This window comes from Eumetopias jubatus, unplaced genomic scaffold, assembly GCF_037043125.1.
Source record: "Eumetopias jubatus isolate StellerSeaLion01/CBP00866 unplaced genomic scaffold, mEumJub1_p1.0 scaffold_8, whole genome shotgun sequence".
Taxonomy (NCBI): domain Eukaryota; kingdom Metazoa; phylum Chordata; class Mammalia; order Carnivora; family Otariidae; genus Eumetopias; species Eumetopias jubatus.
Window position 1 is genome coordinate 133,669,724 of NW_028274814.1, and position 13,399 is coordinate 133,683,122.

The window sequence follows — 13,399 nt, forward strand, 5'->3', positions numbered from 1 at the left end:
AGGTAAGACAAGTTTGAAGGTGAAATGGGGATGAGAGCAATGGAATAGGAGTTAATATAATTGGTTTATAAAACTCTTGAGAGGTAACTGATCCCCAGTTCTGCCGCTCCCAAACACAAATGATTAATCTCCATTTTGACAAGGCATCAATTTCCTGCAAAGCAAAGCACAAAATATATGTAAGTTAAATACTTTTCGAAATGTCTACAGAAGACTATGTCAGTCTGAAAAATCTAGGTTTACTTAGAAATCAGCCCCTCACTTACATCAGCCAGAATTGAGGGCACTATCTAAATTCTCCTAGCATCAGTATGGGAAAATCTCTCATAAGGGATTGGCCTATATTAAAGAATTATAGGTGGTCTTCCTAGTCCTTAAAGTTTCTGCAGAAAATATCATTCAACTTCTTTGGCCAGGAATAAAATAATTCTAAAGCATTACAGGACAGTGGGCAAGTTAGGAGAAGAAAATGGGACACGCTCTCTGACATCTCATGCTTAAGATTTGTTGTCATGTATAAAAACAGTATGTCCTGAAGGTAATTAGGATGGTAACATCTGAGTCTTGGAGTCATCAAGTGACCCTAAGGTTGTATTCTTAGAACTACAAGTCACTAGAATTGGATCTAAATACGTTCTGCTTTCTTGTTAATCTGAAAGTAGGAGGGTTGTCAACTGTAACACAAGTAGTTGTACCACAGCGGACTCCACATCTAACTCATGGTACCCTTGACCAGTATTTCAGTCCTGATAAGGTTAGTAAGTTCAAAGAAAAGGTTAAATTACTTTCTTTACTGGGTCTTAGAACAGTATGTGTTTAAGGAGTAAACAATGTCAATAGTAGGGTTCAAATTGGGTAACAATTTCCCTAAAACCTGGAGGGATCAGCATGTTATCTGTCACATTCCAAAACAAGTGTACACAAAGAGAGGCCCATTTAGGTTGATACAAAATACATTAAAACCTAAAGGAGGTCTGCAGCCCCCAAACCTTAAATGATGCTTATGAAACCATTCCCTTCCTTCTTTTTCATTGCTTTGAATTAAGGTGGGTCAGTTAGTTTGTAATTTCCCTGGTGATTCACCCCGATGGCCACCAAGAGAGTGCACTAAATTGATTTCAAGCCTTGACAAGCATCCAGGCCCAATGAAGCCTTGGCGATCTATAATCAGATTTTACTAGAGAAACTGCATGCACAAAAAAGACAGACATTAAAATCCATAACAAATTTGTCATTTTCAGTTTTGTTTCTCTTCTTTGACCTTCGCAATTCCTAGCTCAGGTTTGATTAATTTCTGTGTGTGTATTTAAGGAAGACAAATTTTCAGAAGCAAACTAAATGAGCTATCCTTTCTTTTTCAAAAAATAAGAGAAGGGGTAATTAACCTTTTTTTTTTGTAAAATACAACACATCCTCAAATGAGCAAGATGGAAAATGTATCAGTTTAATTAACATTTCTCAAAAAGAGACTATCATCAACACTAGGAAGAAAAAGAGAAGTTGCGTGTTTTTACAATTTTCTGATTTTCTCTCTTGTTTGCACTTCAAACACAGGCATTTTTATCTGACTCATTCCTGCAGCGAAAACCAGATTTATCATGTGTTTCAATAAGCCATTAAAATTTTCAATCATGAGGGTTTTTTCTATTGTCCTTTTTTCCCTTCTACCAAGCTCACGCAATGCAGAGATGCACTGTGACATTGGCTTAGAGCAACAAATATTGATCTGTTTCCTCACAAGTCTATTAGGAAAAAAACAAACAAACCTGTTAGAATCATAACCTGCTGGACTTAAACAACAGTCACCAAAACGCTATTTTTTTTTTATTTTTTGGTGAGCTGACTATCTATATTTGGAGAGACAAAATCCTAATTTTTAGGTTTTCCTATATTCTCTATCTTGTATTTAAAAAATGTTATCTTAAATGAATTTTCTACCCCAGGAAAGTATCAAATAATGGGCTTCAATCCACTAGGGTAGTTTAAAATGGATGTGCTTAACATCATACTGAAATTAAATACATTCCCAACCATTAGAAAAACCACGGAGCAAAAAGTCTGGATGAGTGAATTAATACCATTTACGAATGCACAGTACTTTGTGACATGTCCACAGAATATGTAAGACACCATTCTACTATTGTTATCTTTTCAGATTAACAAGGAGTTCGACTGCTGTTAGTTGTAAATTATACGTTGGTTTTCTGTGTTTTAAACATCTGACTACATACAAATGTTGTTTACTCATACCATCAGAAACTTGAGATTGTAATTCCAGTATGTGACATCTGAAACAAAAGTGGTGCCCAAGTGAGTACATTTTCACACCTGAATCTTGGTTGTCTGGCTACCCAAATCCCTAGAATACTTAGAAACGGAGGTGAACGAACCATGAGAGACGATGGACTCTGAAAAACAAACTGAGGGTTCTAGGGGGAGGAGGGTGGGGGGATGGGTTAGCCTGGTGATGGGTATTAAAGAGGGCACATTCTGCGTGGAGCACTGGGTGTTATGCACAAACAATGCATCATGGGACACTACATCAAGAACGAATGATGTAATGTATGGTGATTAACATAACAATAAAAAATTAAAAAAAAAAAAGAAACGGAGGCGAGTTAAGATATTCCATGTCACCAATCTGGGTCACCTCCTCTGAGAGGCCTTCAGCTAGCACACTAGCTACTTAGATCTTCCCAACATATTCTTTCCGTCCCGATTTATTTCCTTCATGGCACTCACCATGATCTGTACCTGTGTATTTGTCATTTGCTTTCTTCACCACCAGACCAGAAACTCCATGACAGCATGGTCCATGACCATCTTATTTACAAGGCAATATAATCTTATTGCCTAGTAAGTACCTAGAACATAGTAGGTACTCAAGAAACAGGTGTTGAGTGAATGCCCAAATGACTGAATGAATCTGCTTGGGATACACCTGCATTGATTCTACAGCTTTGGATTATAAACATGACATTTTAAAAACATATTCCAGCCTTGCAATTGTCAAGTAAAATTCTGGAGTTGGGAGTAATTATTTTCAAATCAATCAATCAGTATTTCTTGAGTATCTACCATTTGTGCCGCTTTGTGGATGACATAAGAAATATAAAACATGATTCCAACATTCAAAAACCAGTGTTTGGGGGCTGGTGGCGGTGCCCGGCGGGCCTCCTCTGTCAGGAGCCAAAAGCCAGTGTTTGATTAAGGAGCTTTCTCCCTCAATAATTCCAAAATAAACACATAATGAGATAGAAAAGATCTCTTGGTTTCCTTTTTAGGCTTACTCACTTCCACAATACTTTGGCAAAGGCTGTTTCCTCTCCCAACTTCACTTTAATCATAACAGGAAATCATTTAAGTTATCAAGTGACATTGTGGAATTCAAACTCAAGGTTTTTTTCAGACTTCTGAAGGGTAACACAGTGCCTATACCATATGTTACTTGATACCCACAGTAAGGTGTGGGGCCACTCTGAACAAGCAAACACCTTAACGTGACTGCAAAAAAAAATTGTAAATATTTGGAATATACAAAAACGAATGCCTCATTTCAATTCAGGTTTTGCTGCCAAATGAGCTGGGGGGGAAACTGGTCTTCAAAATTCTTTGGCTATCAGAATTGAGAATAAGGAATTGAGGAGCTGAACTGACTTTACCCAAAGACCTAGGACAATAACAGCAACATCTAAGAGCCAGAGTGTGAGAGGCATCTGGAAAGATGCATTTAGAGTAGAGAAAAGCTTTCCTCTTTGTACAGTTTCTGCCTATAGACTTAAGTTTACTCAGGAGAAAATAAGCTCTCTGGCCAAGATTGTTGTGGGAGAATGATTATAAAGAATACCATGGCATTAGGAGGTGGTATTATTTGGATGGGAAGATTACTACAAGAGGCAGAGAAATCAACTTTTTGGAGCCCTCCTGTGTGTTCATTAATTCATTCAACTATTAGCTCTCTAGAGTTCACTACATGGCGTACTCCATTCTACCAAATGGAGAAACGGGTGCACAAGACACAGTCCCCATTCTCTGGAATAAAGGGCTACTCTTTTTTTGAATGCTCACAATGTGCTCACACCTAGGCATTCACCTACCTCATCTCATTACTTTAATTAGGATTCCAAAGGCATGGACTTGAGGTCCTGCTCTGCCATTTCTTAATTAAGGCTCAACAACTTCGCTGAGCCTCAGTTCCCTCATCTGCAGCATAAGGACTAATCACCACATAGAAAGAACAGCTGAGAGGAAGAAATGAGATGCTTGAGAAAGAATTTGGAACATGAAGGGTGAAGGCTGAAAGAATCAACTTCCTGTAGACAGGGTCTTTCCTTGGCATCCATTTCTTCAGAACAACCACTGTGTACAAGGCAGGCCCCATGCCAGGCCCAGAGCCACACAGATAAGCCCGACCACCGACTCCCCTCGGAAAGCACGCAGTTTACTTGGAGCAGAAGGCTGGGCCACACAGAAGCTTCTAGAAGGAGGGAGTGTGACACGATGGCGTCACACAATGGGGACCTTCCCTCACGCAGACCGTGGTGACCTCGGCCCCCTCTCGCCCGCACCCAGTCAGCGACGACACCAGCCTGGGACAAGAGGCGGGGAGCAGGCCCCTCCATGCCCGCCTGTACCCGCAAACAAGAATCTACTACCTGAGGGGAAAGTCCAGCCACAGCGTCAGGACCTTTTCCCGCTCAAATTCAAGCCCCTCGTTCCTAGGCTGATCCCCTCCTGCAGCCAGGCCCAAGCGCCCACGCCCTTCCCCACTTCCGCTTCCTCACTTCCGGTCCCTCACTTCCGGCCTCTCCAAGGTCGGGTGTCCACTGCTCCCAGGGCATCAAGCAAGAGGGACGTGAGGCGTTAGGCTTAAAATGACCCAGCTTTGGGGCAGGGGAAGGGGGGCCGTGGGGGCAGCGGATATCAAATGTAATGAAATCACATGTCTTCATTTAACAATCCTTGGAGCTGTGGTGCTGCTCTCAAGATCTTTTCAAAGAAAAATTTTACAATTTGTGTTACTAATGTATTTTAACTGACTGGAAACAGCACCCGCAGCTGATCGCCTCCTCAAAGGACAAAGAAGGTAATGTAGTTTGCTAGGGATGAAAAGAGTAGTGTGTGTGAGGGGCAGTGATGGAGTGCCTCCAGGGAGGGCCTCGGGTACCAGTGATGGGTCATCGTTGAAATATTCAACCGATCTTCAGTGAGCGCCCCCTATGTGCCAGGCACCCCACCAAGCTGTAAGGACCCGGAGATAAAGCATGAGTCCGGTGCTCCAGGAGTTTACAGGTTAGTGGGGGTGACAGGCACGGTCACAGAAGATTGTGACAAGATATGTATCTTGTAGAAAGAGAGGAGAGAGCATCTAATTCTGCCAAGGAATATTTAAGGGCAGGTTTCAGAGAAGACTTTACATCTGTATCTTAAGGGATGACAGGGAGTTCAGTGGATAGACAAAGTGGAGGAGGCCATTAGAGGCAAAGGACACATCATGTGTAAAGGCTTGAAAGCTGAGAGAGCCTATTATCTTGGTAAAACTACAAGTACTGTAGTTACTATGGCTGTCTCAAAGGCTATTAGTGGAACAGCAGAGGGAGAGGAAGTGGCAGAAGAAAGTCAGATCATGAAAGACCTTGTCCGTGCTGCTAGGTGATTTTATCTGGTAGGCATTGAAAATATAATCAAACCCATGTTTTAAAAGCGTATGCTTCGCTGCGTGCGCTATGTCAATATTCCACCAGGGTGGAGGGAAAAGACTTAGACAATAGAAAAACTCTTCCTAGATGAAAGTAACATTTGTTTTTAGCTCCTACTACTTCAATCATAATTATTATAACAGACGTCATGATCAATACTGACATGTAGTTAGCTAATTATAATATAAAGTTGTGGAAAATATGAAAGAAATTGGTGTGTTTGAAATACGGCTTGGCTGGCTATCATATAGAATAATGGGCATAGTAGCCAGAGGGAATTTAGAAAGGTGGCCGGGAAACAGATTGTTCAGAGCCTTGAATGCCAAGCTAAGGTGTTATTCTATAAAATAGTGGGGGACAAACAACAAGTATTTTGTTTATATAGTTATAGTTTATGAAGTTTTTTTTGAGTCATAGCTTATGTAAATTTCAAAAGAACTCTAGAAAGTAGGTATAATTATTCCATTTTACAAATGAGGAAGCTGATTTGGGGGAACATGCATTCATTCTATATTATTGAGCACCTGCTAAGTCCCAGGCACTATGCTGAGCTATGGGAATACAAAGAAGTAATAGTCTAATTAAAAGACAAAAATAGGGGCGCCTGGGTGGCTCAGTCATTAAGCGTCTGCCTTTGGCTCAGGTCGTGATCCTAGGGTCCTGGGATCGAGCCCCATGTCGGGCTCCCTGCTCCGCAGGAAGCCTGCTTCTCCCTCTCCTGCTCCCCCTGCTTGTGTTCCCTCTCTCGCTGTGTCTCTCTCTGGCAAATAAATAAATAAAATCTTTAAAAAAAATAAAGACAAAAATAAATTAGCATTTATAATAAGTTTCTGTGATAAAAATGCTTTGGGAGTAAAAAGAGGATTTGTCTGAACCTACATAATTCGTCTTCCTGGAAGAGGTGAACTTGAGCTGAGTTTGAAGGAACAAATAGGTTATGTGAATTGCTCAGAAATACTCAACTAGCAAGCAATTTAGCTAGAACTTGACCCAAATTTGCAGTGTCCAATTCTATGCCCTTTCCTCTACCCTAAGGACCCATTTTTGGGTTCTTGATGTTGAGCTCCACTGACATTCTTTTTTATTTTTTTAAGATTTTATTTTTAAGTAATCTCTACACCCAGTGTGGGGCTCAAACTCACAGCCCCAAGATAAAGAGCCGCACGCTCCACCAGCTGAGCCAGCCAGGCACCCCCTCCATTGACATTCTCAGTCACAAATCTACCTGTTGTATTTTGAAAACATTGGAGATCCCAGTTTTTCCTTTTTAAACCCATTCATTTCCTCCTTTTAGAATGAATCTTTGGGTGTATCTGAAAGGTTGTTGACTAGGCTCAGCAAAACTGTAAAGTGTTACCTACCTAGTGGAATTAACTTCGTTAAAGTAACATTATGTGAGAGGTTCTTCTTCTCTGCTTTCTTCCATTTGGGGGCACCATAATTTAGTTGCACTCACCAAATACAGATATGGTTTTACAATAATAACTTGGTGTGTTTTTCCCCTGAACTCAGAGTTTGATAAAAGTGAACAAAGTTTTCTTCACTTGGTTTTCAGGAAACCATTGCTCCTTCTCGTCTCCTTGGCTGGTTTCTTCTCATTTCTCTGACCTCTCGACTTTGAAGCGGTCTGTTCTCTATCAATATTCATTCCCTGGTTGGCTTTATCCAGCTTCATAACTTTAAATAACCTGTCTGTCTCTCAGCAGCCCTCAAGTTTTTATCTCCAGCCCTAACGTCTCCTGACCTCCAGACTCATATCTATCTTGACATCCCCACTGGTATTTCTCATAGACATCTCAAATTTAATATGCCCCAAACCAAACTTCTTTTTTTTAATTAATTAATTTATTTATTTGAGAGAGCAAGAATGAGAGAGAGAGAAAGAGAGAGAGCACATGAGAGGGGGAAGGATCAGAGGGAGAAGCAGACTCCCTGCTGAGCAGGGAGCCCGATGTGGGGCTCGATCCCGGGACTCCAGGATCATGACCTGAGCTGAAGGCAGTCGCTTAACTGACTGAGCCACCCAGGCACCCCCAAACCAAACTTCTGATCTTCCAAGCTTGTTCCCTGTCTCAGTAAGGACACATTCTTGCTTCTGGTTTCTCAGGCCATGAACCTGGAAGTCATCGTTGGCACCCCTCTGTCTCTCAGACTTCACATCATATAATCAGCTCGCCTTTAATGCAGAGTGGCCACCAATGAGGGTTGGTAGGTGATAAATGGCTTATTGATGCCACATTCTAATTCATGATAAAATAATAACACTTATGTTTCCAGACTTTATGGTTACCCCGTATATTCAGAATTCAGTCACTTCCCAACACCTCCAATTGCCGCCACCTGTCCTAAGGTGCAACCTTCTCTTGCCAGGACTATTGCAGTAGCCTTCTAACTGGTCTCCCTGCTTCTGCGTTTGCTCCCTTACAATTTAATCTCAACACAACAATCAGAGCTATTCTTCTAAGACCTAAAACCCAAATTAGATCACGTTCAAAATCTTCCATTGGCTCCCATCTTCCTCAGAATGAACTCAAAGACCTTGCCATGGCCAACAAGGCCCTATGTGTTCCAGCCCCTGCTCCCTCACTGACCTCCATCATAACTCCTCTCCTCCTCACTCATTGCATCAAGCTTGCTCCCACCATAAGGCTTTACACTTGCTAGTCCCTATACCTGCAAACTATTTCCCCAGAGAGCCATCAAGCTGGTTGCCTCACTTTGTTCTGGACTTAGCTTAAATGTTCTTTGACCTCCCAATGAAATCACAACCCCCCACCTCCTACACTTCCTCTAACTCTTGCCCCATTTTATGATTCTCTGTAGTAGTACAACCATCTGACATACCTAATTATTTCTCTCTCTGCCAGAACATAAGATCCAGGAGGGCAAGGACTATGTTTTGTTCACTGCTATATTCCCAGCACTTAGAACAGGCCTAACACAGACTAGGTATTCAAACATTTAATGAATGAATGAAACGAGAATGTCTGAATCTGTACTATTGAATGAAAAGTACACATTTTACCATAAAGGTAAATTAAACATAATTACGTACAAGAGATTCTGATATTAACAATGACCCCTCGGGGTTCCTGGGTGGCTCAGTCGTTGGGCGTCTGCCTTCGGCTTGGGTCATGATCCCGAGGTCCTGGGATCGAGCCCCGCATCGGGCTCCCTGCTCTGCAGGGGGCCTGCTTCTCCCTCTCCCACTCCCTCTGCTTGTGTTCCCTCTCTCACTGTGTCTCTCTCTGTCAAATAAATAAATAAAATCTTTAAAAAACAAAACAAAACAAAACAAAAATGATGACCCCTCTAAAGGAATTGCTGAAAAATTGTAAATGAGTATGGTTTTAAAGAAAATTCTCCATTATGAGTAAGTCCACATGTCACAGATTCTTGAATCCTCACAATTTTGCTGATATTTTCTGCGAATCCCATGATTGCGAGGACTGAAATGATGGCATTCTCACGTTAGAGTCTTTATTCTTAGATTCTGCCTTTGCACTTGTTCAATTACAGAGCATCCATGAAATAAGCCACTAGAGTGGCCTTGCTCCCCTGTCAGTATGCTCTATAACACGTCTGTTGATCATTATTTGCTGCTTCTGAAATAACTTCTCCTTGAGATTCTCCTGTTCTGCCCCACACTTGTAAGGGGAGGGGTTCTGTTCTGCTCCCTAGGGGGATAGTACCCTGTGGAAAAGTAGCCTCCTCATTGGGGTGCAAGCTGAGAACTCCATGATACTTTCTACAGAACACTACTTATCTTTTCTCCTTTCTTCACACTCCCCAGCCGTGCGAGTTCAGGGCCTCACTGTTCAACCACTTCAATACCACTGACTTGGGATTCGGAGTGTGGCCGGAGGACTTCGGTGTCTGACATCTAGCTATGAAGCTGCCGGCCATAATTATGGGATCCAAGAACGTCCTTAGACCATGAAGACTGAAAAACACTGAGGGCCACATTAAGATGTTTATTGTTTAAAATCAGGGACACGCTGTTACCGTTAAAATTCTATCTTTATAATATGTGGAAATAGTGAGGACCCTGTTGAGACACAACTCGGATTTAAGAAAATTGAACAAACCTGCATTAACAAAAAGAAAAGCCTGTATTAAGGAGTTAGGAGTAGCAAATTCCTTCCTTTAACTCGTTCAATAAATATTTATTGAGCACCTACGACTGTGACCAAAATTCTCTGATGATTCCAAACCAGATTCTTTTCTATTTCAATAAAAGTGGTTCGCAAAAGAGAAATCCTACCCCAAAAAAGGAAATTTTGAACAAGATTTAGGATAAAGGGGTGAAAAGATAAAAAAAAAAAAGATATCATCTCATAATGTAGAATGAGTTTAAATTTTAGAACTCCAAACTGAGTCTTATATGCTACCCTCCTTCTTAGCCTTCAAGGGATTCATGCTGGGAGCATCCTGTGAGCCAACATTTCCCTCTTTCTCTTGGGCCCAAATTCTGACTGGTGCCACTTAGCAGGTAGCAATGTTTCTTATTTTGTGCAAAAGATGCATCATTGGCAATCCATTTCTAGTAAGGGCAAAGAGAGGGAGAGGCCTTCACAAGTTGCACTTGGTATGGAAACCTAAAGGGGAAGGAGGGTTTTCACAAAATCGAAGGTAAGAACTAAGGAAGTTGGCAGGGACAAAAACCTTAGGTCAGTGAAAAATCTTTAAATCCCAGGAATCCTTTAGCCCAACCAACTCAGGAGAAAGGGAAATCCCCAAGATCTAAAGAACCAGTCTCTGCTCTTGCCTGACTGGCCAAACTGAGGTTAGAAGTCATCCTGGCTCAGAGCTTTTCTTCTTTCATTTTTTGTTAAGGGTAATGTTATGGATTAAGAGTAAATATTATGGCTGAGTGTACTAAGAAAGCATTTTCTCTGGGATTTTAGCTTCGTGCATGATCCCAGGGTGGTATTAAATAAGTTCTCCGAAGAAGTCCTAATTTTTTTCTCCAGATTCTTGGATGTAATAAGAGAAAATGAGAGTTTTCCTTCAGAGAGGCAGCCTGTTGGTGGATCATCTCCAGGATTCAAAGTTTTCTTATGTGAACAAAATTGTTCAGGGAGGAAATTGTTAAAATTGAAACCAAGCATAAAGAAGCAAAAGTGTTTCAGAGAACCTCCTGCATTTTAGTTCAACTCTGGCAGCAAGAAAACAAAACCACATAATCTAAGGCTCACGCCCAACTCTCTGAAGCCCTGTGTCTGCTAGTTCCTGTGTGGTTTGCCTACAGACTGCAGGGCTGACTGGGGGTAGTTTGGAGGAGGGAGTAAGAAGTAAGGCAGGTGGAGGCACTATTAATGGATCTGTGAACTCGTACCCTGTTCTGGTGAGGTCCTTGGAAGACAGCACAAGGTGGATCTGCACTCTGAAATGCAGTAATTTTGGTGTTTGACTTCATCTTCCTTCTTGGAAGAGAAGATACTATTAACTCGGTGTCAAAGCCAAGACATAGACTCAACCTCTTCTCTTCAAAAAGGTATGTCATTGGACAACATCGGGCCATACACTCTAGAGCTCTTGAACAGTTTTATACTTTGCAGAATGTTCTCTATGAGTCAAATCTAATGAAAATGAATCCCATGGGTTTTCTAAATATTGCTTTTCATATTTCGGTCCATCCGCGAAGATCTGTAAATCTTTTGCTGTAACAATGCTTGTGGTGATGGGATTCGACTTCCAGCAAAGGAACTTGTTCCTTCTCCAGCCCAGCATACAACATTCCCCACTAATTGGCTTCTGAGCCATCCCAGGGAGAGACATTAGACCCATTACAGAGGTGAAATCCCACCTCTCCATAGTCAGCATTGAAACCCAGTTGAGGATGGGGATGAAGGTTAAGGCAACAATGAATGAACATTGGCGCTGTGGGGCCAGGATTGTTCTCTTACTTACATTTCTACTTCTCTTAGTGTTTATGGTGCCTTTACAAAGAACACCACTTTGGATTTCTTTACAAAAAGAGAACTTTTTGTTGAAATGGGTTTTGAGAGAGTATTGTCTATCTTTGTCTCTTTATTAATAATTAGTGCCATGTCCCTAAGATGGTGTCAGTTCAGGCATTGAGTCCGAAGACAGCTCCTTTGTGCTCTTTCCCCCACCTACTCCTGAATATGAGGGTTGAGTATACCCACCAAGGATTTCACTAACTTAAAAATTCTGAATTTATACACCTGGAATGAGGCCTTGTTAATAAGGTATATGTAACTTAATCTGCACCTTACCAAAAATACTCATCCCCAGATAAATTAAGAGGGAAATGTTTAGATCTAAAATTCCAATGGAAAAGATTGCACGTGCTCGTGTTATGTCATCTGAGGGTGGGAAACCTCAGGCTGAAGCATCTTTTGTTCTATACAACTGCATTTATCATAGACTGATAAGTTCCTTAGTGGGGTCCCCTTTTTTTCTTTATTATTTTTGGTTTCAGAAAGAACATTTAGTATAAGTAGACTCTGCTTGAACAACCCAGTATTGGTTATAAAACTTAATATTCATAATATAATTTTAAGGCAAACCTCTTTATAAAAGGATCCACTATTAAATAAAGAGCACTATGTAAATACAGAACCACCTAAGTGCATTTAAATTTCAAGTTTTAGAAATTATGATTTGTATTCTTTTTGAGAACTTTGTTTTTCTGTAAAGAGAGAAGGCCTGTGTCATTGAAAAAAACTACCTTTTTGGATTGGACTTGGAGTGTCTCCTGTAGAGTAAACTGTAAGCTTATTTTCCCTAAATTGTAATAGGTTTTATTTTTTTTTTAATGACTTTACTGAACAGAGGGGAGGGACGCTATCGATTTGCTCAATATCGATTTGAGTAATATTGCTATTGCTAATACAATATCCTTTGAATATCTTCCACATCTTTTGTCCTGATGAAAATCCCTCTTATTCTTTTATTTCAATTGTTCTTTGTCTACTTCACAGGGATATTATGAGAATAAATGATCTCACACAGATAGGATGTGCCTTAGGAAAAAGGCACTATGAAAATGCAAAATTGTATCATTATTAATAATTTCTTTGAATATTGATCATTTTCTTCCCACTTTTATACAAAATATATCTCACTTACTGGCTGAAGCCATCTCTTTTAGAACCATGGCCTTCTGGAAAAGTGGAAAATGATCCCCAATTCCCACAAGTTTATTGATTCTCAGAGAATAATGCCTGCTGGTGTTGGTGCCTTGTAGCGCTCACACCTAAACTTGAGTGGGACTTGCCTCTTTTCCTGGGCCAAGAAAAATCCACAATTGTTCAAAAATGTATCATTAAGTGTGATTCCATCAAGAATTCTTAAATAAGTAACAGTTGCTGCTGGATTAGTCCTAGGGCCAGATTCTTTATTTTCATGCTCTCCTAAAACAAATTCAAAATGTGGTCAAGAATCTTTGTGACCTAAGTTATTTGAATCAAAAGATGCAGTTGATTGGCCCCATTTTGTCCATCTCAAATACTTGCTAAAGCATATCTTGATCCACAAAGGAAGAACACAGCCTCATGTGTCCCTTTTCTTTCTTCTTCTTTCTTTCTTTCTTTCTTTCTTTCTTTCTTTCTTTCTTTCTTTCTTTCTTTCTTTCTTTCTTTCTTTCTTTCTCTTTCTTTCTTTCTTTCTTTCTTTCTTTTTCTTTCTTTCTTCTTTCTTTCTCTCTTTCCTTTCTTTCTTTCTTTCTTTCT

At 40.6% G+C, this 13,399-nt stretch overlaps 1 protein-coding gene across 3 annotated transcripts in view; it reads left to right on the top strand.

Annotated features, from left to right (window-relative positions):
• The first annotated feature begins 10,871 nt into the window (after positions 1 to 10,871).
• GRAP2 (GRB2 related adaptor protein 2) overlaps positions 10,872 to 13,399 on the top strand; it is a 63,495-nt gene continuing 60,967 nt past the window's right edge. For all 3 annotated transcript variants that reach the window (XM_028115301.2, XM_028115300.2, XM_028115298.2), the window contains exon 1: positions 10,872 to 11,196. The gene's annotated coding sequence lies outside the window, so the exon portion shown is untranslated. The remainder of the gene's footprint in view (positions 11,197 to 13,399) is intronic.